This window comes from Linepithema humile, chromosome 7, assembly GCF_040581485.1.
Source record: "Linepithema humile isolate Giens D197 chromosome 7, Lhum_UNIL_v1.0, whole genome shotgun sequence".
NCBI classification, from domain to species: domain Eukaryota; kingdom Metazoa; phylum Arthropoda; class Insecta; order Hymenoptera; family Formicidae; genus Linepithema; species Linepithema humile.
Window position 1 is genome coordinate 3212514 of NC_090134.1, and position 26548 is coordinate 3239061.

General features: G+C 38.0%; 1 protein-coding gene and 1 long non-coding RNA gene across 3 annotated transcripts in view; one reads left to right on the forward strand and one right to left on the reverse strand.

The window, feature by feature from the left end:
- The window catches only part of LOC105668497 (uncharacterized), a 238541-nt gene extending 221706 nt beyond the window's left edge, over positions 1-16835 (forward strand). Inside the window, exon 7 of the long non-coding RNA XR_001100114.2 lies at positions 14810-16835. This is a non-coding gene — a long non-coding RNA (uncharacterized lncRNA). The remainder of the gene's footprint in view (positions 1-14809) is intronic.
- Positions 1-26548, reverse strand: part of vn (membrane-bound neuregulin protein vein) — a 309296-nt gene that overhangs the window by 220490 nt on the left and 62258 nt on the right. The gene's annotated exons all lie outside the window — the stretch shown is intronic.

Below are 26548 nucleotides of genomic sequence, written 5' to 3' on the forward strand. Positions count from 1 at the left end.
TCGGTCGCGCCAAGTTAACTCTCGTGCCACCCGCCCCTATCGCCGCGGGTAGTTAACTGCGGTGAATCCTGGCACCCAGACCGACCGTACGTCAACCGTACGATGCTTCCCCGGCACGATTGCTCCTCCGGGGATTGCGTACTGCTTGTCGTACCTGGCTCAGGAAGACCCAAGTCAATTTTCGGCAAATTCGCCATTTTTTAATAATATAAGAAACGAGGATTGGAAGCGAGACTCATATTTCCTAATTTCTTTTAAAATTGAATTTTTAAAACACAATCATATTTTATGCCTTTTATTGTATTATTTCCAGCTAAAAAAAAAGAAACCAAAAGTAAAATCCGACAATATCAATTTTGAGATAAAGTACAGGCAACACGTATCCATTGAAATCTTGTATTGTATGTGTAAAAGATTTTTTGCAATAATTCATTGTTTCTCAATAGAGTGAAAAAAAACCTATACTGTTTACAGAAGAAATAAAATATTTCTGAAAATATTTTCTAGATGTCAAATATTTATAAAAAAATAGTTCTAACGTATTTTTTTATACTACTCGAATATATAGAAAATATGTCCCGAGGATGTATTCACTCAATAAAATCAGAAACTATGTAAAATAAAAAGAAACTCGTCCCGCAACAGTTTGATGGTTCTAAACGTACGTTGCTTTACAAATTTTAACAAAATTTACTCCTTAATGTCCCTCTTATTACGAGTTTCCATAAGTTTTTAAAATAATTTTTTATTACGTTTCATATATTATATATAGCTACTAATTTCTTCTGTTTTATCATCTACATATAAGCGGTACGTGGAAACAATTTAACGATACAGTCCATTAAAAGAAATCACTCAATTAACGAGTGCCGGCGGCGAATAATTTGAAAATTCGATCTGGTCTGCCTCTCGCAGGCTCCACGCAGAGAAATTTCGCGGTACCATAAATCAATGAGATAACAAATCGGCGATATTGCGATTATTCCAGATATTTCCCGCTGGAACCACCGTCTAGATACCGCGCGATGATGATTATGCAGTTTTGCCGTGGTAATTTGCACACCCGAAGAATTGTCGCAATTAGCAGCATTGCTGCGTGATACTTTTATTTACCTTGCAAACCAACGCCGGTACATTTCCATTTCGTCGTTGTGGCGATATTTCAAAACGTTTTCAAACCAATCACTCTTTACGATCGACGGGCAAAGTTGAATTTAAAATTGTTCGAAGAGAAAATCACACACGCGCTCTTTAATAACGAGTTTGAAAACCAATTGCGTGTTTAATAACAAGCAATCTGCCCGTCGGTACTACATTTAATCGAACGCGCGCGTATTTCGATGTGTATACATGTAAAATATAATAAATGCGCCAGGAAACGTACGTATGACGATTAAGAAATATTTTTACATTTCCATCACTGAGTTTCTTAATACAATTCTATTTTTGTATTCAGCAGACATTCGATCGCAGTTGATGTAACTGGCGTGTGCAGAAATTATCTGCAAGATGAAATTCGATGAAATCGCAAGCCTTATATTCTTCTAAGATAAAATATCTTTCTCTCATCAGTTCGTTTATATGCATAAATTTTTGTAAATTTTACATTAAATATTCTTAAATATTCTTAAAAAGAAATGTTGCAATGGAATTCCCATGTCGAAGAAGATATCTACTTCGAATTCACCGAGGAAACCTTTCGTCAGCCAAAGAAACGACTTCCGAGACACCTTGTGTGTGCAACGTGCGAATAGTCCGAGCTGCGCGTGCGAACACATGTGAACTCCAAGTGGCGCGGGGCTACACGTGTATGCGAGTAGAATCTTAATCCAAGATTGCATCACGAAATCTCGCGGGGGGAAGTGAGAAGATGGGAAGGGCAGCTCCGTCGCGACGCCGGTTCTCCCGTAAAGTTAGGACGACCGGGGGGACAGCCAAGAATTCCGCCGATTCGCGAGAAGGAAGTCGAAGCCGCTCCCTCCGCCGTCGCCGCCGCCACTCCGGGGATCCATTCAGGAGCAGACGGTAGGCACCTTGGCATAGATATCCGATAAGATTTCTCCCGAGACGTGGCCCAGGACGTCGCCACGAGAATCTCTTCTCGTCTCGGAGCCGAGACGAGACCGACTGATTGTGAAATCGCGGCACGTATGGCGAACGCGTGCGCCCGGCATTTAAAATTATCGGATAGACTCTCTTTCCTCCTCTTCGCGCGGAATATACAGGATAATTTGATTGAACTTTACGACTTGGAATAATCTTTATAACTTTTACAAATGAAAATTGTGTGCAGCGATTATGATCAACTATGTGTCAATGTGGTGCGAATAACGTTAATATGGCCAATATTTGATATTTTATTGAAGTTTATGTTCAAATATTAATATTTATATATACATTTATATATACATTTATATAATATTAGAATAACATGTTTATTTTAATATATAACTATAATGATCAAATAGTTATTAATTTTTGTTGAAATGGTAAATAGATTTTTACAGGAATTTTTTATTTTAGGCTTCATATCCAGATTTTATATTTTGAGCTTATTTGAGCTTAACTGAATAGATCTGTCATTCTTTTAAATTTTTTATATATACGGATACGATTGATGAATCAAAGTACGTGCTTCGTATAAAATTCATAATGTTATCTTTCGAAATTTACATAAACAAAGATTTATATTTATACAAAAAAATTAGCAGGAATGGCAATTTTAATCTACCTTGTATTCGCGACCTAAATATATTGAAACAATTTTTACACGGATCTCACAAAAACTGTAGCCCCGGGTCTCAAGGGGTTAATCTCGGGATCACAGCGACGTGGATTAATTCGCCGACGTGTAACGCTCGCACGTGTCGCGCGAGTAAAACACAACATGGTCGCGCGTATCGCGCTTTTTGCGATTCAAATCTCGAGTCGAGCGGACTAATGACCGGGGAAGGGCTTTTCCAAGTGTGAGTCTCGCCGAGAAGCGAGACAGGAGATTGCTCCACGGTGAGATCGACGTGCGAGTCGTTAAACTCACCCCGGGGACCGTAAACTACTGTGAGAGGGTCGAGCCGAAGGGACAACAATGTCCACCTCGCAAAGTGCGAGGGACACGAAGCGACAGGGCCGAGCGAATCCTTTCGGATAGGTCGAACAGATAAATACAGATCGTAGGTCGAGATCGTTCGGAAACAAATTGACACCGAATAAATGGTAAGATCGGAGACAAATTTATTGCGACTGAAACTTGGAAATAAAATTTAAATTTTCGGCACTGAGCTAGCAATAAGATTGCGTTTAAAAACGTTGATCAAACATCTTAAAAATTAAGCAAAGTGTCTTAAGCTTTTTTCTTTGTTTTTGATGTATGGACATTTCTTGACTAATCGGAAAATGATTCCTTTTTAAAACTTGAAAAACTTGGTTGGAAGTTTAGATGTTAAATCGTTTCTTTAAACGCTATTTATGTATATTAATATTAAAGATCTGCTTAATATAAATTTAAAAATTATGTAAAAAAAAAAAAAAAAAAAAAAATACAAGAAATTTGTACACCGCATAAAATAGCAGTACGAGAAACTATTAACCTCAGATCTACAAAAAAGTTTCCATGCGATAAAGGCGAGAAAAAATCTTGGCGATAACTCTGGCAAAAAGCTAAGAAGAAAGAAAATGAGAGAAACCTGCAGGTCCGAAGGGATTCTGAGATTTCATTACGTCACAAGGACAAAGTTCCCTGCGAGACGGAACAACTAAATTAACGTCGTTAATTACATCTCGCGATAAAGTGCGGAGTAAGCAAAGGTGCGAAAATAGCAGAGTTAGACGGGAATCGAATTGAAGACGAAGGTTGAGATGAAAGGAGCGGTGGAATAAACATAATTTATCGTGTGCTAAGCGCGGAGGGAAGACGGACGACGGGAAAAAGCGGTACGTGTAAACGTGAGTGTCAAAAGGGGGCCGGAATGGCGCTGTTTAAGTCCGGACAAACGCGGAAATGAGGGAGAGAGGAATAAAATGCGACGCGGAGTGGCACCCTTGGTACGAACGAGCCGCGTAAAAAGTGTTACGCCAAGCGGAGGCCGCCGTGAAAAGAAAGTAAGATTAAACCCAAAGTCGAGGAGTTCGCTTAATCTCCCATTTGAATAATGGCAACGGCTCGAGTCACGAACAGTCAACCTGCCAACCAGCCAGTCGGCTGGTCGACCAGCTGGAGTGATTCTAACAAAATTATTCAGCCCACTTTTGTAAATGACCCGTCGCAGACTCGTCCGGGCATCGCTTAACAGACGGCTCGACCTTTTTACACGCGTGCAGCTCTTATGACTTCGAAAGACCTCATCAACGGCCTGACATTGTTGCGTCGCGACATTCATTCTGCATTATCTGCTCTTTACGATCGAATTGAAAGCCAATATATCACTCGTAAAATTGCAGAGAAATAAATAAATAAATAGATAAAGAGAAAAGAGTTCGTTACAAGTCAATTTAGTTATAAATATTTAAAAACCTAATACTAATAAATTAATTTATTTTGATATCTTACAGCAAATGTTATTAGCGATAATTTGTTTTGAATCAGAATATTGCTATAATCATTATAATTTAAAATAATTCAAAAAATGTTATTTATTTCTAATATTTATTAAAAACGCTACGTGTCATTCGAGATAATTATTTTCGCCAATAAGCGCTTCTGTAGAATTAATAATAATTAAATAAGCTATTTCACTTCGGTGTACCGTGTGGAACTCGAAACACCGTCGTCGATAGCTTGCATTAAGTTTTGACCAGCACCGTGACGCGTGAGCTTCGTCAGCTCAGGACACGGCTTCGCTTCAGCTGGCAAAGTCCTGCTGGCCGATCATTCTCGGAGATCCTTCCCGGGCTAGGTCGCTCGAGCTGACTAACAAACCGCGCTTCATTAAAACGTGGTAACCCGCCGAATCGGTGGTAATTGAATCGACGGCCGTCCATTGAACTGAGTCCGCCCGGGTTGCGAGCCGCGGAGTAACTTTCGGTTCGGAAGTTCGGGCCCGCGCATCGCGGCCGGAAGTATGCGCGCGCTGGCTGGCGCTGGCGCTGCATCGTTTAGGCGAATCCGGGAGATCGGAATTCGAAACTCCATTCAGTTCCGGTCTGCGGCGACAGCCTGGAGGGATACGGATGGATGCCCGTACAGCTAAACTCAAAAGTCAGCAAGTGTTTAGAATTAGTTCTCAATCCCAAACGTTTAACCGTATAAAATAAATCTGTGTGCGGAATTGTTTCGTTATTTAACGGCAAAGTTTATTTAATCTTATGAATATTTTCTTATGAATATTTAATCTTATTTGACAAGAAAAACCATAGAAACAATAATATTAGAAAGAAAAAAACTTTTGTGTGATCTGTAAATTCTATTATATTGGTTAACGTTTGATACATTTTTTATAAATTTTAAAGAGTTAGAATGAAAGTAATTATTCCTGATTCACAACAGAAAGATTAAATAACTGTGAGAAACAGTAGTTTTATTACACCGACATTTCTGTTGTATAAAAGATGTCTTATATTGATTGTATTCCAGATGAAAAGTTAATGATGTATGTTTATTCTCGTTTATTCTGACCTTCGGAGGATTACGTAATCAGATCCGCGTTTCGCGGAATTATTTATTTATCCGTTTATTCGCAAATTCGCGAAGATACGTTTGGTAAATTGCAACGCACGCTTCCCATATCAATTTTCGCGAGAACCATTCCGACAGAAGCGCGGCGGAACAGCGATGCATTTATTTACACGGCACCGCTAACAATATCCGTTGTATATGAATCGTATATGAACATCCTCAATGTTACAGACGGCTCACTGGCGAGGATATCAGACGATACAGCGAATGCACAATATCGATCTCCCTCTTTCGCTCCCTTTACCCTTTATTCCTTCTCTTACAGTTTCTAACACAAAGCGATAGCAAGCAGAAACGCTTCATTCGTATATAGTAGAACTACAGCGTTTAATAATAGAGGGGCAAAAGTTCAAAGTACAATAGCGAAGTGGACGGGCTCTTCAAAATGCTCGACAGACATCGAACGCGAGAGATTTGGATGTGGATACGTATATGAAGCACAAGCCGAGCACCTCTCTCTTAACGTCGCTCCGGATTTAGAATATTCATGAGGCCCGCTCGCAGCCATCGAGAATCCGCACAAATGTTTCCGGATTAATATTTGAGATCTTACGTCGGTCGGATCCGCATAGACGACTCGGCAGAAAAAAAAAAAAAAAAAGACGAAGCGGAAGAACTCACCGCCCTCGCTCGCTATGAATCACGGTGCTCGCATCGATCCGAGCTCTATTTCTCGTCTTGTTATTTAAGGCGCCGGGTTTCATAAGACCAGCCGAGGAACGGCTTGCACATGCCGGTATTCAATATTTTAATATGAGAGATTGAACTGAGCGATTTTTGTAGACTATTTAAAAATTACCTTCTTTATTCAATAATTAAAGCTTATAGTAATTTTTTTTTGACGTTACTGTACGTCAAAATCACGCGTATAATTTTTTAACAATTTGTATTTAGTTTTTTCTTCATAAAAGTAGCACAACAGCAATATATAATTATATTTTTTATTGATTATAATTAAAAACGCTGCTCTTCTAATTTTATTTATAATTTAACTTGAGTCTTAAACAAGATATTTAATATTAGAAACTAACTTGCGATGAATGAGTATGCTGCATCAAATTTTAATTGATATGTTTCTATATTCGTTTGGAGATGAAATTACATCTAATTATCATTTATCGCATTATATATTTTCTGACCGTCGTTATATAAAGATCTTCGTCGCAGAAAAGAGATTTTTCATCAATCTCGCCCTTAGCAAACATGCAGATGGTGCAGCAATCTTCTTCAATAATTCCGTTATTAGTATGCTAGAAATGTACTATGATGATGCGCGCCGCGATTTGCAAACGAAATGAATGCGTTTTCTACTACATTTTTTAAAATTAAAACCAGACCAAGATGAATTTAATCAAGAATAACGTATCCTAATTGAAGCAAAAGCGGAAACCATCGCCGACGACTTGATGTAGAGTCAAAACACTAATATCCAGAAATTGCTATGCCAATTATTCCTGATATTTGGAGAATAGCTGCGCAGCTCTGATTTTCGTCTATCGCCGCCACGTTCATTTCGTATTTGGAACTCGCCGCAGCGTTGTGCGTGAATAACGGCAGCCAAGCGCCGTTATTCGTCGAAGAAATGTCGAAAATTTCGGCGCGCGCGCGCGCGCGAGTGCATCTACCTATCGCCCGATAACACCATCGTGCTCCCCGCGTGCGAAACTCCATAACTATGCAAATAATATACGACGGGATTTCGAGCCGCTCGGAGGTAGCTCTGTACCTCGTGCAAGAACGCACGCCGGTTTAATTGGAAACTTGGATATTTGCGAAATCCACTTAATAATATTACGCGCGGGCGCGATTTCGTTAGAAAATTATTGTTTTTGAATTATGGGCCGTAACGACATAAAATCACGACTTATGTTACGAATCCGCTAGATATCGATTTCGCTTAGAGGAAATTATATCGCGCGAAATGGAAATGTATCATTTTCGAGCGCCTGTTATTATTTACGCTTTGTCTGTGGATTGCATGCAGTGTGGATGTATATTTTGAATGAAAGCGAGGGAATGGTAAATTGAGTTTTGTTTACGCAAAAACATAAAAACAATAATTGGAAGTAAACGATGTTTAATATAAATAACTAACATTTTGCATCAATTTAATCAATAACAATTAATGTTAAATATTAACCTTTATTATAACATATAACAAATTTAGAAATATCAGTATAAACGAGAAAAGTATAAACATATTCTCCGATTACTTAGTCTGATATTGCAAATTTGTAATGAAATGGCTCGTGCGTGCTTGATTCTGCAGAATTATTAGTATAATAATATTTCTTAAATATAAATAATTCTACAGTAATTTATTAAAAGAAAAATAAGAACAGTAAAAGAATTAAGAATTGGTTCGTAGGTTGTAGAGATTGTTCCATGTATCTTATGGATTTTGAAATTGTTCTCGCATTCGGCTCGATTACACAATCTCGTACATTGCGAGCTCGTCAAGTGGCCGATTAGGCAGATGATCTCAAGATCGGCAAGATTCTCGATGTATTCATATCCATTCGTCCGATCGGACCATCCTGAAGGCTGACCCACTAACGTCCGCCAATTAGGAGTAGCAGACCGCGAATTAACCCCTAGCAATTGCCGCTAATCCCAGTAATTACGTTCACACCGATCGGTCGAACTTTTCCCGTGCCTCTCTCCGTTTCTTTTTTGCCACGCCAATGGCGAGCACATGAAAGAAAATTTAATTTTGAAGTGTTAAACGTACCAGAATTCATCAAGCTTTAAATAAAATAAATGTTAATTAGTTAAAATATTTAATTTTGCATAAAAAATATATTGACAAAGGCTTTTTAAACGTTTTAAAATTTACTTTACAATGCAATATCGAAATTTCCAGCAAAACATATCTGACATATAATTAATATGTTCAACTTTCTATTGAATTAAAAATTGCTCCTAACAAAGGACTGCATTTGTTATACTGTGCTGTTGCAGAAAAATAAAAAAAGCTTTGCAGCGTTAAAATATATCGAATTCAACATACGATAGAAATTACAGATATTGTAATGGAAATTGTTACATATTTGTTTTAAGTTATTTCTTTTTTTTTTTATCCAGATAAGCTATTTTTCGCATCTACAGTCGCATATCTTGTTCTCGCAATTTTCAGAATTTGCGGATCTCTCTTAATAAAAAGGGAATGAGTTTCCAGAATCCTCGCCTCCTCTCCTAACGTAACAAAAATGAGCTTAATGCCTGAAAGGGTTAAGGAGAGTGAGGCACAGACGAAGCGGATTAGGGCCGCCGGATCAAGGAAAAAGTTTCTGCCGGCTTAAACGCGGCACAGTTACATAAATGCATTCGCGCTCTTTCGCTAATAGAAATGAATGTTACTCCTCACCGGTAGGGAATTTCAAGGATCTCAACAGTGAAATAGCATCCTACTCAACATTCTTACATTGCATCCGTTTTTCACGAATTTCTCTGCGGGATTGAAATACAATATCGCGAGTTATGCGCGAATTATCTCAATAAATTACGGATCTATTTAGATATATAGATTTTACTATTTTTTAAATTATTTAATAAATATAATAATAAATATGTAAAATAAAAGCCTAATATATAAAAAGTATGACAAATAATATAATAACTGCAGCGAATATAATACTTAATAATTTATTAATTTTATTTTTTAATAATATTAAGCATTTAGAATTTTTTTTCATTCTTTTTTAAAGTTTATTCAGTGTCCCTGCAGTCTACAGAAAAGGATAAGGAAGAACTAACATTAATTTGTCGGAGAGAAAAATTTTTTGTACTTTTCGAGGTAGTTGCGTGTGCATATTAAACGCGGACGAGCTAAACATGAATTAACATCATAATGAAATCTCTCGGAGAGAGAGATGTACCTATTCTGCGCTTAATTCCTTTGGTATTTATTATTATTATGGTATACATGCTTCATACGTATCATGGATTAACCATACGCAGTACACTACATTACTATATTTTCACTTTATTTATATAAATTTTTCTAATACAGCGTTTCTTCATTATCTTTTATCCCGCATTTGCTCCTGAAATCTATTATTTAATTATCAAATATAAAATATATAATATGCAATATATTATATATATATAATGTTATAATATATAACGTAATATAATATATAACGTATAATATATAACGTTATATATATATAACGTTATAAAATAATGGAACGATTTAAATCGTTATTTTATCTCTCGTTTATAGCGTGGAAATCTGAATTCTCGAAAATTGTAGCACTTTCAACTTCTACAATTTTTATTATTTTCATGTGATTCGTTTTCCGCGAAATATGAACTCACATATCCTCGTCGTTCATATCCGTTTCGTAACGAGTAACCATTCTGCTTACGTAGAATGAATGCGTAATTTAGGCCGATAACATGTACGCTTAACGATCCGATCATAATTAGTATTCATTCCACTTTGATCTTTTCTGGCTCGATCAGATCGGGATTCTACATTTTTTTATTATTCCATCGCGAAATTATTCTCCCTTCTGCTGATCGTATGAAAAATGCAGCGGTATGAAAACGAGCAGTTTTATAATTCCCACGACGTGTCGATGCGCTCGTTTCTTACGCGATACAACCAGGTACACCTGTCGCCGCGCATAAAGGGTCGTACCACTTGCGCCATGAAACTCCAGTAGCGTGGAAAAGTCTTCGGCGACGAGCTCGGACATTTATTAACATCTCGAAGCGGCAAACCCACGTTCGCGTTTTTATAGAGCATAAATGAAGCGCATATTAAAGACAATTTTAACTCTTATTTGTGATTTAAATAAGTTTTTTTTTTGCGCAAAACAATTTTACAATTTGTTAACACTAGAACGGTTTATTTCATATTTTTATGATACACTTGTTCAAACATCTGTCGCTCTGCATGAAGATTCATATCGCTTACGAGACTTCAGTAGTATAAAAAAGTTTACCCCGACGTGCTCGGACATTTATTGATGCCTTGAGACTGGGAGACCGATATTCATAGAATTTTATCGATAGATTTAATCAAACATATTCTGAATAAATTTTTATGCCTCCTACATAACGAGCAGCGAACGGTAAACGCGGGTAACTGCACAGCGTAAATCGAAGATATTCGCATCGTAACGTTCGTTCGTCGAGCACGAGACCGCGCGTTGCATCCGGTCACGTACGGGGGCAACACGCGTATTCATGGCTACGGTGAGAGGATAAACATCGCATTACGAAAGTCGAGCACGTAAGGCCCGAGAAGCCCTGGCCAGGGCCGAGGAAAAGTGTACTACCACTACCGGCTTCTTCCTAACGTTATCGATGAGGTAAATAAATAAATAATACACGATCATCAGTGTGTGTCATCTGTATGTGTGTATGTATGTGTATATATGACAGCGTAGCCGCGCGCACGTACGATTCGCGCGTCTCTCGGCGCCGTAACGTCCGAGCAGTTCCGTGCATTTTTTTCATAGGCGCGTCGAATGGACCATCGTAAAATCGTACGCGCGCGTTTATCTCTTACGTGCGAGCGCTTCCAGCGCTCCGGCGCTCTATTTCGGCCGCGTCGGACAAGACACATCGGCGCGCCAAGATAATGGAGCAGAAAAGCAGGTAACGCGGTGAGCAACGGCCGAGACTTATTCCGCACGGAGTATTTTGGGACGAATGGGAAGATCGGACCTGGTCCGGAACGGCGACCGGGTCATCCTAACTCCTTTTCCTCCCTTTTTCTGTTCTTACGTGCTCGGCAAGACCGGATATTTGCATACATTTTAGAACTTCAATGTATCTGTTCTTGTGAGAAAAATGGGCGAATAAACAGAATCGTTTTTAACTAAACAGTACAATGTACAAATCTTATAATAATAAAATCACGATTTTAATTAATTTTATAATACTCTAACATATTGTATCTGCACTGATTATCATGAATTTAGTAAAGACAAATTTTACGAATTATCACGAATAATATTAAGCCTGCCAATTATGTGTCGTGTAGCAATAAAATAATTAAAATGTTTTCATGTTAAATTCAAGCGTTTCTAGATCGATACGATGGTTATCTAGACGGTGAGCTACCGGTAATGCATCGAGAAGCGATCGGTCGGATTCGGCATAACCGTCGATACCGAAAATTCCAGACCACAGTTTCCGGTAAAAAATGCCGGATTGCGTGGTACCCTTCGCCGCCGAAACAAAGTTAGAAACAGCATTGTTCGTACGAGCATCGTATCGTACAATTTTATTGCACGGTACTTTCACCGATTGGATGGACCGGGCGCATAGATAGCAGCCGCGCCGTCGCTGTTCGAAAGTTTGCCGCAAGAGAGAGAGAAAGAGGGGCAGGGGGGAGAATGCACGCGGGACTAGCGGAATGACCGGCGATGTTACGAATTTTGAGTAAAATGCCCGCGGCGAATCGCCGATTCAGTCCGGGTTTTTTACAGACGCAAAAATCTGCTGAACCGGGGTATCGCCATTGGCACGATTTTGTCATACGAGTCTTTTGTCATAAAAAAGAGAAAAAAAAGATGAATTGTTTGACGTACATGTGATGAATAGTCCGTACGTTAATTGATTTATCTAGATAACTTTTATACAAAAATGATCAACTCTTCCCTAGATCGGAATTCAAAAATATCATAGGTTCTCCAGATTTTATGTGAAAGATGTAACATCATACGCAGTAAAAAATAACTTGGTAAAGTCAATGTTAAATTAAATATTTAATTACTGCATTTGAAATTTAATCACTAGTGGTCCAACAGCTGTTGGATTAATCAACTGCCGGAAGAAGTTTCTATAAGTATAATTTCGACTCGCATAAGATAAGACTCGTAAATAATACAAGATTATATGAATACTTAAAATCCATTCAGAAGTCGAGATTGAATTTCTTCCGAACGAAGCGTATTCCCTTTTATGATTGATTTTAATTATAAATATGATCCTTCGTTCCTTCAGGATAAATAATTTAGACACTTAACTCTTTTTCAAGTAATATAATTATTTCGTTGCTATAGTATCAAGATATTCTATTCCGTTTAAAAGCAATATTTGTTTAAAATAGCGTTCTGGGAACAACTTTTACGGTTGTCTGAGCAATTTCATTTCGTAGACTTGGGACATTTAAAAAAATGACCAATTTGCTTACGTCGCAATACATTTAAAACGAGTAAGAAAGAGTGAATCACAGTTCTTCCCTTTTCTTATGTAAATAATGAAGTTGAAAAATAATCTCGAGGATTGAGAGAAGTTTTTCTCTTAAGGGAAAAAGGTTGCTGGTTTTCGCGGCGGACGCGGGGCACCGGCGCGGCACACCCGACGACTAGCAACCTGACTGTGGCGCCGTGGACACGTGGTGTCATTCCCAGGGGCGTTAAAATTAAGCCGTGAGAAGCCTCCTGTTTCCCAAAAGGGGAAATCTTAGCGCGGTGAACCGAGCGAAATTGCGGATTATGCGGACTTTCCGCGGGTCGCGTCGCATTGCCCGCGTCTTTTCCGTCCGCGTTAAAGCGGCCCGCGTTTTTGCATTGAAATTCATGGAATAATAATGCGCTGCTCGATCGCAAATACCCGTCCCGGTATTCCGCTTATTCGGCTTAGCGGCCGCGCGCTGAAAGAAGCGATCCTCGCACCGTCAAAACAACAAGCAAAACCGAAGAAAACATTTAACCCTGAAGTACAAATCTTTTCGTTGCAGTAACAAGAGCGTGAGATCGCGAGTGATAAAATCTTGAAATACATATAATATTACTAATATACATGTCTGATATATAAATTATATTTTATTCTATTCGAAAGTTCAGTATTTTAAGCAAAAGAGTCCTTAAATTATGAATGCTTTTTAAAATTGGAACTTTAAATTTCGGAATTTCTTCGGCCGCGGGACTCCTACTTTAGTGCACTGCTTTAGTATTAATGGACATCTAATTCCAGTTTTCTTTTCTGTCTCGTCGTTATTCTCTGATATATCAATCTATTCCTCCACAAGTGAGCGAATAATGTCGAGCGAGTTCGATAAATCGTCTCGCGACTGTGTATACGTGACATTAATATTTGACGGGGTCGTTAAATTTTATTACACACTTCGGATTATTGTGCCATTAATACCGAAGAATTTAATCGTCTTAAGTATCGACAACGCGATTACTTCGCATTGCGATAGGAAAGATTAATAAGTACATTTTTATGTTTTGAGAGAATATCTTAATGTAAAACGGTATTTTGATGCAATAAATTAATACGTGTATATCATTATTCACTGAATTGTTATTTTCACACCGCGTAAGAACAAATATAAATTAGCATTCTATGGAAATTAGTGTTAAAACGTTTATAGGATTTGTATATCATAATTTCAAATGTTTATTGTTCCGCTATAATGATCGATATTACATTGCTGATTATTCGTTTTCATCCATTAGCCGCGCAATCTTCTTTAATTATGTATAATATTAATAGATAAATATAATAACATTAATTATTAATTATTTCAAATCAGTTTTCCAGTATTAATATCACAACTGGTGTTATTCTGTTACACGCATTGTCAAGGAATCGTTCGACTGGCAAAAATGGCTTACGAAATCGTATTATTTAAGCAACCGAAATAGAAATCGTATTTCCGACTCTTTCTAATGGATTTATTGACGTGGTCAGTTTAATCGGATTTTGATATATTTGACGTTATCGTGTTCTGCGGCTACATGACGTGACGTTCTTTCATGTCGATGAATCGTTGCCATGACAACTTTACAGAAAAGAGTTATTGAAATTAAGTCGTTACAAGCGGCTCCGACGCAATCACTCAATAGATATTTCGGCCAAACCGAGATAAGTATTCTATAGAATGAACGGTGTAACGTATCACACAATGTGACAATGTAGTAATTGTGTGTGTCTAGATAATCTATTTATCTGTTCGCGCAACTGTCAGATAAAATGTGGTACATTGAAATTTATTCTACGTTTAACAAGACGTTCGAGTTTATCTTTTAGTTACGCGTTCGCAAGTTAAAATGCTTCTCAATTTGTTTATTTATATATTTTATTATATTATTATATATATGTGCTCATGTAATACGATAATAGTGTGTGTTCCACCCTCGAGCATTCCTAACAGCATCTTGATTACAGAGGGAAGGAAACAGAGACGCACAGCCGCTCGCGATAAGCAGGCAGCAGACTTGGCTCGTGTCGTAAATGGGAAACCGATGCACGCGACAAATGCACGACAAGGAAACGAAAAAGGTGGAGGCAGGGGTGAGTTGGATTGAGTATTCCATATTTTCCGCGCTCGGCCGACCGGAAGAGCGCCGGCCGGCCCGTCCAACCGGAAGATCCGACAAAAGCGGCTTATTGGCCAACGTTAGCTCGTAGGTTTCCTCTAAGATGTTCCGACGCCGAGCGCACAAGCCGCTACGCCCGTACAAAGGATTATTACGATTTACCGGCGAGTTTTTTGCCCTCCGTTCGGCGCGCCCCTCGCGAATTTTTTCGACTCGTTTTCTCGATCGGCCGCATCTCCCTCGGTCGCGTTCTTTGACAGATTGCAGATATTTCATCGTGTCAACAACGTGGCCGGTGAGGAGTAATCATTCCTACGTTATTCTAAGCACGCGCCCTTTACCCGACGAGCGCTGGAAATTGTTTATCGATGGTGCGGACGTCGAGCGGATAACGACTTAAAGATTACCAGCCCCCATTTATTCGCTGCCGTCCCGAGGAGACGCAGTTTGTTATTTAAAGTGTATTCTTGATTTAATTAATCGGCGACCAATGTCTTTTGTTTTACGTTTAAACAGAATTATCAGCGCATTTGATTCTTAATTGATATCTGTTTAACGTTGTATACATTCCTTTTCACATATTTGACTATAAATCTTTAATTAGGTCTCCCCAAAGTTAATCAAAATTAGCGTAGTAATTGGTAATAATTTGCAATAATGTAACAATTAAGTAATGTAAATTATGTTGTGAATAATCAGTAAATAATTAATCGGACAATATTGTTAGATAATTTAATGGCTTTGTGAAATGAATATAATATGCGCTTTATAATCATATTTTAAGCGTTACTAAAATCCTTCATTTTTGGAAAAATTATATTATCATTTTGTACAATCATACGAATAAGGATAGTTTGAATGAATATTCAGTTATTTCATCACGTCATAAAAAATTATAGAATTAAAAATTGCAGCATTTACATTTTGAGGCTATTCGTTTCCATTATTTTCTTCATAAAAATAACTATTTTACCTAAATTATTTCAAGAAAATAATCTTATTCCTATAAAGTCATTAAACAATAATTCAGAAATACTCGAAATTGTCTTTATCATACTTGACGAAAATCTAAACACGATTTTCCCTAACAAACTTGATGAGAGCAAAAATGTGGCACGTAAATGACAGGAAACGTTTAGCCGGTTAATCGCGCCGCGATCGATACTATAATTAACTTAAATCGTTGAACCTTTCGTTTTGTCGGCGCGGAAACGTTTATTATCGCTTAATCTTAAATAGGATGTACCGTTGACTCGTTCTCGAAATTCGTTCTTTGTGACTTTTGGTGGATTAATTATTGGTTTTATATCCGATTATAGCGGGGGACAAATCGAGCACGAAAAAAACAGCACTCCGCGTATAATCGGAATCCGATTATTTTTCGATATTGATCACAATGGTCGGCCACTTTGCCGCACCGAGAGTCATTTTGCGGTGCATTTAGAGACAAAAAATACATAATATACGATATAATATGCTATTGTAACGGATTTAAATACGAAAATATATACACATTTTAACAATTATGGCGATAAAAGACGTAACGTTGCGTCGAAAAACTACGCGAAGCAACGTTTATTTGTAATAAACCAATTAGCAATCATTTTCTCATATTCTGGAAAATCTCAATTCTATCAATCCCATTTGATCGTGCACATATATATGCATAATCACGCTGAAAAATGAACAAGAAGGTGCGGCGAATCGTTAGCACGACACAGTCGGTCGCGTTTCAATTCCGCGCTGCCGCCTCGATTCATTATCAGATGCTCACGGTATAAAAATTATCAGCGAATAAAGCGAAACAGCGGTTCGCAGTGCGCTTAATGGTTTTTCACGGTTGGTGCGAATGGACGCGATAACGTGTCTGTGCTCGTGAAACGCGGTCTTCACATCTTAAGCAAGATCGTCGATGTGCTCCCTGCGGGAGTCGCGCAGCTGAAATCGTCGGGAGGGGGGGGGGGGGGGGGGGGGGAGGCATTGCGTAGTTCTCATGGCCACAAAAGCTTATAAATGTGCAGGAAAATTGCGGTACGACAAAGCGCTTCGCCTCCGAGGAGCGGCTTCGTTTGAGAAAGTTCTTTTTTTTTATCCGGGTTAATTAAGGCCGGGTAATACAGCAGCGAGCAAGAATCAAAAATTGACAAAGGCGCGGCAGAACGAAGGAGTTGAGAGGAAACAGTGACGAAACACGGATCGATATTCGTGTCAACGAGTTCATATTTTTTCTCTTTCTGCTGGTTGATATTATGTATATTTTTTGTTTTTCGCCTGAATCTATACTATAATGATGTTGTATTATATCATGTTGTTGTTTTCGATTTCTCATTACTTCGTTTATATACCGTCCTTTTTAGCATTCGCATAATATTTCAAATTAGAGATAATTGACATTTCTAATTATATAAAAAAAGCAAAAGACTTTTTTAATAAAAGGTTAATTATTAATTTTTTTGTAATATTTCTTTGGTGTCATGTCAGTACTCGCTGCCTTTTCATAATTTTCTAATGATTATTTATTTGCATATCAATTATTAATTTATACAAAACCCATTTGTCTATTTTTTTATTACAATTAATTTATTTTATTGATTTTTCAATACGCATTGACGTCTATATTATTACATTACATCGTTATTATAAATAACATATTGTAGATTTGCAAAAATTGCGTATATACAAATACAAATTTTGTAACTGACTAAAGCAGAAAGCAATATTGCGAAGTATAAACATGTAAACCACTCTCCGAATTTGCTCTCGTCCCGTGGGAACAACTGTGACATTGCGTAAACAATCGATCACATCGATACCTGCAATAGTAGTTTATTCGTCCGAGTTTATGAATATTGCATAGCCATAAAATTGTCGCGTTAGCTTAATCTGCTGTATGATTATTGGGAATTTTAGTGCAGTCATTAATTTCGTTATCTACAGGTCATTATCTACATTGACATTATTATCTAGACCGAAAATCAGCTATATATTGCCCAATAGAATGCTCTTCCAGTCTAATGAGTCCGGAATTAAGCTGACAAGAAACTCGATTTACTGTTACAGAAATTGACTTGAACAATACATCTTATATCGCTTTTGTATCTACTATATATTAATTTAAATTGATATTTTTCTTTTTCCGCATCAAATACTTCAATATACGAAATCCATGCAGGCAACATCGTTATTTCGCCTGCAGCCAAGATAAAGTCGATGCGACCGCAGGACGGATGAGCCGCATTTGTGTCTCACGGGACGCCCGTGACGTTGGCGTATGCCGCAGTTGCGATTTGTCGATGCCGGATTTCATTAGCAAGTTTGATTTAATTGCCAAGCACGGCCGCCGCACCGTCTGGTCCGCGCGCGAACCTTTAATTACACCTTCCATTTATAAATCATTAATTTTCCAGATCCGCGAGTCCCGGTAACGACGCAGCGTGTGTCCTATACTCTCTGTACTCATATAAATTATCTCTAGTTCCCTAATAAACCATGCTCTATCTAAATGCGCTTAATAACTCGAGAACCTCTTCTCGACGTACTGAAACAAGGCTTACAGGTCTTGCGATACGTTACGAAATTACAGAGAAAGACAAGTTTTAGAGATACAAATCATACATTATTTATTTATCATGCTTAGATGTATAATATTTATACGAATCTGCTTCATTCAAGTATTATAGATGATTTTTAAAAAACATATTTAAAATATTTTTAAAAATTATTTGTAACAGAAATAGAAACAATTATTAAAACAATGTGAAACACATAAACCATATTTAGATATGCCTGTTTTTAACGTTGCAACATTTAATTAAATAACTCGAAAATTGAGACCCGTTTGATTTATTATGTATTTATAAATTTATACTAAATAGTCATTAAATGTATCAAAAAATAAAAAATTAACTTTATCACTGCAACATTATTGATTTACGTATATTTACTATAAAGCTTCAAATACCTTCATCTGACTTTGTAAATAAAACCATTTCAAAACTGATCGAATGTCGCTTTAAATCATCGCAATGATACATTGATATTTTACTTGATACATTATATTACTTGATACTGATATTTTCTACATCTCGTTTTTTTGCAACTTATATCTATCACGCAATGAAACCCGACCTCCGACGATTCGGATTTTTAGAAATTTTCACGAGCAACCGCAAATGGAGGAAATCGAGAAAAATGCAATAAAACGGCGTTCGTACAATTTTCGCAGCGCACGAAGCTAGCATAACAGCGGCGAGCGCGACAATAAAATGCGATGTATATCACGAAACGTGTAACCAGCTTTTATAGTTTCCATCGGCCGGTCTTTTTGCACAACAGCCAAATATATATTTCAATTCCAGCGTTAAGCGTTCGATTCTGGTCCATATCATATAAATTGTGCGACTCACGTCACGTCTGTATATGGGACCCCTTACTCGAATTCCCCTCGCTAACACCCCTCCGTTTCTCCCATTATCGATTCTTATCGAGCGCTCGATGAGGTCGGCGAAGCCTATTCAAAGCTTCTCTTTCAAGGCGCGCGATTGGCTCCGCGCTTGTCGATAGATTAAAATTGCAATCGCGCGTTGCATCAAGAGGAAAGAGAAGACCTAGATCAAGATCGGACGGAGGCGGGGGGATTGCGCGGCGTATTTGGATCGTCTTTGATCGACATTGATCCGATCTTATCGAATCTGTGGAGATGATGCGCGGACGATGGCGGACGAGAGCGACGCGCGCGCTGATTTGCCTCGCGCGTTTCCAATTTCTCCCCGCCGATTTAAAGGAAAACGCTGTCGAGTGCTTAACGAGTGCTCTTTCCGACCGGTTGGCTCGGCGACTCTTCTCGCGAGATTAAAATTGCCCGTTCGCTTTCTTCCGTTAAGATTGACGCGGAAGTGTAAGATGGACATTCTACAGTGGATCTACTTTATCTTTGACAATAAAGCTGATTACTTTTTTTTACAAACTTTTTTACAATCTTGTCAACCATCATAATTTTTTTATTAACCCTTGCAATTTGTTTTAGTAGTTTTTGTAATCTTTTTACTGCTGCTCTGTAAATTTCCCTGTAAATTCCTAGTAATCTTTTCATTAAACTTTGTAACTTTTTTTTTATTAATCTACTATCGTCTTTTTATAAGTTTATTTTTTGTGTAATAATACGTATCGATTAAGTATTATTTGTGAAATAAAAATAAGATCTAGTATTTAAAGTTTTTAATGATGAAAAAAACTTCTTTATAAAAAAATATCTTAGAAATAAAAATTTTGTTCTAAATAAATACAGATTTTATACTGAAAAGTGATTAAAAGATGAAAACTTTTCAATAACGTAAACTGCGATAGCGCTTCGAGAGCGAGACCTTACATAAAAGCCGCGTGACGTTGGCTGGTTGCGTGAACCGTCGGGGATCGATAGCTCAAATAATAAGCCGTTCGGCGAAACAATTAGAGCATCGATTACGTCGGCGCGCCCATTTGGCTCGTCTTCAATTCCGTTCAAGTTAATCCCTGATAACAGGAGGTGCTCATCAAATCGGTATCGACAAAGACATTTGAGGGAAACCACGTGAGTCGAGAGGCATCGTATCGGAAAGGTTCTCATAATAGATCAGAATTGCTCGTCTGACGATTCCTGTAAATCAAAATCCCGGAAGTGAATATTATATTCCACAAAAAGTTCTCTCTCAAATCTATTCGAAAGACCTGCTTCTTTTAACTAAAACCGTATATTATAATAACTAAGCAAATATAATTAAATAAGATTCGACCAAAAATTTCGACTGTGCAAATATTAATTTCGACAAGGCAGCCAGAAATTTATCAAATCTGACGCTGCTATTATCCTCGAAATAGAGCAATCTGGGATCCGCGGCAGAGTGTGCGCATCTGGCGAATAAAATTACCAGGCGCACTTCCTCGAGAGAGCCTACACATCTTGCGCTTCCTCAAAATTCGATATTGCTAATCTTCGATAATAGGCGATTTTCTCATCGGGTCGATTTGAAACCGACAAAGGCCGACCGAGGCCTAACGAGGCCCGCTAGCGAGAGGCCCGCAATTGGTTCAGTGCTCGGCAATAGATTAAAATCGCTCTCGCCATCCCCGTGCATCCCCCTGTAGAAGAGGGTTTCTCGGGTTGTAAACGACGTCCATAAATCATCTTTAATCGATTCCGCGAATCGGTTCCTGGAGAGCCTAGAACACGGCGCCACTGTTTATTTGTTATTCAAACTTCAGACAGAAAGGAGAAAGCCGGCGGCGGCATCGTCCACCTTCACCGTGCCTCTAATTTCTTCGCCCCCGCGGGCCACTATCAAAAGATTTATGACAAGCTCGAACGATACTTGGCAGAAGCTGTGAGGTCTTGTTTCTCGCTTTATCTGTGTTTCGTTCTCACCTACTTTTCTATCATATCATTTTCTTCTCTCCTCTTTTCTGTCTCTCTGTCTTTCGGAATATTAAAGATATCTCACTGTGGCGAACTCTTTTAACGAAAATGTGATTAATTTCCAAAATTTTCGAGATAATAAAAATTGCGAAAGAATCAAAGTCGCGAAATCCATAATTAAGCCTAATAATATTACATTATTTTTAGAAGAAAAGGGTATCTCTCTCTCTCTCTCTCTCGTTCGTACTTCACACGGTTTATAAAAACGCGTATATAATTTACATAGTGCCAATTTGTAAATTTGTGTAATAATAGAACAATTTCAATTTGTAATATCAATTGGCCGAAAAATTGACCGCTTATCATCGGAAGGTTGCAAAATCATAACTGCGTGCGAAATTGTTGAGTCTATCGATCCATCGAATGCTCGTTTGCAGAGTGCAGAGACGGCACACAATTTCGTCGCGGACCATGCCTGTAAATTGAAATATAACAATGCCTGTTGTCGGATCAATTAAAATATAAATTGAACAAAGTTCGTGAATCACTCACCATGTGTCACGAAAAAAAAAAAAAAAAAAAAAAAAACGAGACTGTCGCCCTCGGAAATCTATTTTACGAAGTCCCGATAATTATCGGGACGATGGAAAAACCGACTTTTCCATGTCGCGAGAGTTTTCCGATTTTTTAAATAGTCGCAAATTCAGTTGATGTGTCGATAAAAAATTCTAACATTTATGAATAAAATATGCTCAAATGTATAGAACTGCGTACAATTTATCAAGAATTCATTAAAATGAAATAAAAAAGAACCGCTGATAAAATGTGAATTTTTTATTCTAAATTTCGAAATTTCATTATAAAAAAATTACTGTTACAAAGATAATATCTTTATTTTGCGGCGAAATTAAACTATTTGATAATGTACCGTAATCATTTATGGATTCATCTGTCCCTATCTCTCGCAATAGCAATTGATTACGCAATGCGAAAATCCGCGAGAATGAGAAGAACGAGACGAGCGTGTTCCCGAGTAATTAACGCTACACAAATCGAACGAAATGAGTTTCAAGGACGGTCGCGGTTGCAATCGCGGCACGCGATGTAAAACAGTGCCCAAAAACGCGAGTGGACGAATGGCCAAATGCCACGAGGGATGGTAAAGGTTGGTGAACGACCTTCGACCCGCTCGAATGCGCCGTCGCTTTTCCGAAAGCCATTAAAGCCGCTAGCACCGCGAACTTTTCCAACTTTTCGGATAATGGGGCCGCGTGCCGGCGCGCGGCCACGCGTGCTCGCGGTAATTTCGCGCTTATTCGGCTTTATTACCGTCGTGGCAATTATTGAAAAGTTTTCGCGCTCACCAAGACGGCACCCCGCCCCCGACTGTCTATCGTCGTTTCTACTTCGCGCCGCGAGTGGATTCACTGTGAAACTTCTAACTTAAACGTTTCTTTATTAGGCACGAATCCCCGTCAGAATTGTCACTCTTCTGGAAAAGCTGGCTTTTATGATATTAAAAGCGCTCCGTAATTATACCTTTACATATTTTCGCTAAAGTTTAATTAAAAAAAAAAAAAGTTGAACAATTTACAAAATTGCATGTTAACGTATGCTTACAAAATCTTCAATATCTTGTGATTTTAGTAAAATTATTTAATGACGCATATATGCAAAATATACTTGGTTTCGGTTTTTATCAAAAATCTGTACAGAAAGATGTATCTAAAATATGCTTTGAGTAATGAGAGTAAGGGAGAAAGGAAAGAAAGGTATACATTCTTTTCTTGGAACAATTCCAGAAATACGTAATGGACGTTATATTGCGGAACAAAACGTATACCCGTTATTTTCATTTCAGCAATGTGTGTTTCGTGATGCGAACTCTCTCACGAGTTATCGGGTTCCAGGCGTGCGCCAAGCGGATGATCGTTGCAAAATCGCGAGTGCAACGCTCGAAATTGCCCGCGAAGCAGTTGAATACCGGTCCGGGACGAATCTGAAACGGCGTCGCGGCGCCGTGCGCGCGCGGCGAGTAGGTAATCAAATTAAACTCGCAGCAGGGAGAGCATAAAGAAAGCCGTAAATGTACGATGCATAAATTAGCATCGTGCGCCGCGGCGAGGCGAACCGTCACGACTCCTAAATGCAACATTACATACCCGGACTCACACCGCAAATTGCCGGCTTACGCCCTTTCCATAAATTAAGGGTGAAATGATAACGACGGGCTGGGTTGTCGATCGCGATAATCATGCGGGAAAAGTCCGGGGCACCGATAACGCCTCTCCGATCGCACTCGTTCTCTCTCTTTCTCTCCGCCGCAGCGCTGCGAAAATGCGCGATCCGATTTTCGCAACGTGCGTCGCGGACGGATTATGGAAACGGCGCGCACGATCAAGGAAGATTTATCGCGATTGTTACACGTGGCTGTCAAAAGCTATTTTCGTCCCGCCCGCTCTCTCGCGGCGTGTGCACGCCATAAGTCATGCTGGTTCGCCCTCTTTTCCGAACCTGGTAGGAATAATTTAATATTCTTACATTCCAAGGTACTTGAACGTCACGAATAAACATTAAATTTATGTATAGACATTCGATATTATTGCTTAAGCGAAGTATCCGCACAGTTATTGCAGTGGCTACGTATTTTGATATTTCATGAGTTGAATATAAAATGCGTTTTCAAATATTTATTTCGTACTTCCGTAGCTTTTCAGCGTCTAAAGTAAGACAAAAAATTAAAATTTGATATTATTAGTTACTAGAGATTGTGTAGTCGATATAATATAAGCGTTATTTTTATAACAACATTCAAATTTGTAAAATAAGCCACAACAATTATTATTTCATTGCAGCCAATACTTTATTTGTAGATATTCTCAGGGGCAAATGAAATTTGTTCAAATAACAGCGACAAATTGATTTAATTTCCATATTTTGAATGTTTACAAAATACAATACTACGACAACTTGCAGCTATCATATTCCGCAAGCATATCTTTAAAAATATAATAAACTAATAAATAATAATAAATATTTTGAAAACACAATACATAAAATAACGTTATCGCGGCAAATAACTTAATCGCTAAATTCCCAATATCGGTACAAACGAATAATTTGTAGCCGAAGCAGGTGTCTTAAGCGCGCAGAACGTCGATTCGTTTTACATAACTGTCGAACTTGCCTAGCGCCGATTATAAAATGCAGCTTAGCTTAATATAAAAGGTCGATTTTATCTTAAATTTATCTTAAAAAAAGTAGACGTGTTTTATTTTCCAAATATAATCGTAATTGATTTCAGCCATTGAAAAACACATAAAATCAAGAAAAATGTGGTTGGAGTAATCGTGATAATTAATCCACTCTTCTCTTTTAATCCTGTTTGATCTAATAAAATCCATATTAAAGTTTACAGATTTCCGTGCAAAAATATTAATCGTGTAAAATAACAGTCTTCTATTACATACACATCTTGGCATATACATTACATAAAACTTGATATTCTTTATGATAATTTCTGGCAATCAATTACGGCAGTTTATCGTCGTATCAATAAGCAATGTTTGAACCCAATATCACAATTATCTTAATCGACCTACAGAATGTATCTCAAAGTTGCAAATTTACCCATGGAAATATTTATCGTGCAAAATGGTAGACTCTTAGTACACTTTAATGTTGCATTAAGCTTAACGTTGTTTATGACAGCTTCTTGCGATCAATCGATCCTGACTCCTCGTCGTTTATTATTAAACGACGTTTCGCGAAGGAGATACTCGGGATCGATCGGCCGCCGCGCACGAGAGGTCGAAGAGAATTCTCCGGCGAATCCAGGATGGGTCGGAAATTGGCCAATCTTTGGCCGTGCAGACGGGCAAAATCTCTCTGTGGCAGCACTGAGATTGCCAGAGCGCGGTTTTTCTCCACGCTTAACGGTCCGCGTACCACGATTGGCTGCTGCGACGAGCTTTTCGGCCGAGCACATTGACATGAACTCTCTTTCACGTTTTCTCTCTCGCGCTCTCTTTTTCTTGCCTACAATTCGGCCACGCAATCTCCAATGCGAATGGCAAATAGATTACCGTTGTTTGCGCATCGACCGGATATTCGACGATTTCGTGGCATTTTATCAAGAAATGAGTTCCTTAAATTGATCAGAATTGTTCGAAAATTTCTATCTCAATTGTGGTGTATTACGCATATTTGAAACAGCACAATTTGAAATGCCAAATTGATAATGTAGAAACAATACTTAATAAATTTCATGATGGATTTATTTGTACTTTTTATATTGGAAAATAAAGTAAAAAATTTCTTTTGTAAAGAAAAGAAAGAAGTGTAAAAAATAAAAGAAAGATAGGCTGCTAAAATGTTCTTTTGAGAAAATATAGTAATAATATTTTGTATATAAATTTATTTATTCAAACCAACTATTTAAAGTCAAATTGATAATAAATCAATAACAATAGATATATTGATATTTGAATAAATGCATAATATTAACTTACCGTTTATTCATTGCTAGATTGCTACAAAAGATGTATAATAATTCCTGCTTTCTGCATGTATCCATTTCTAAGATATGAAGATTATCAAAATGTCAGAGACGACACAAAAGATACTGGCGTTTAGTCACTTTTACATAAAAGTCGTCCACTTGGCACGAGAACGAGCTATTGGCGAGCACGCTGAAAAGCGAGCTGCTTCCTCTTCGTGGAAATTAAAGATCGACAATGTTTCGCTGTGACACATCGCGGTGCCAGGCATATAGTCATACATGCATACACATTCCATAATCTGACCTAAATCTCAAACGAGTACGAGAAGAATCCGCTCATTCTGTCACAGATGTCGGTCTCATCTGCCAAATGAAGCGCGACGCGGGGCGCCAGTTAAGAGATCGCCGTCGCGATTCTCGCTTGGTTACTCGCGCAAATGATTTCGCCGTGCTCTACGCACGCACATAAACGACGACCGACAAATCAAAGCGTTGAGAATAATATAAAGAGACTCAGATAATTTCTGTTAGAAAATGCTTTCTAAATATTTTTATATAGCAACAATTTTCTAAGACATTTAGCACATATTATTTTAATTATTAAACTTTACGTTTTTGTTCCTTATTCATAATTGCTTTCGTAACAATGCCAAGTTGAAGATATATCTCTCAGTAAATGCGCAATATATTTTCTT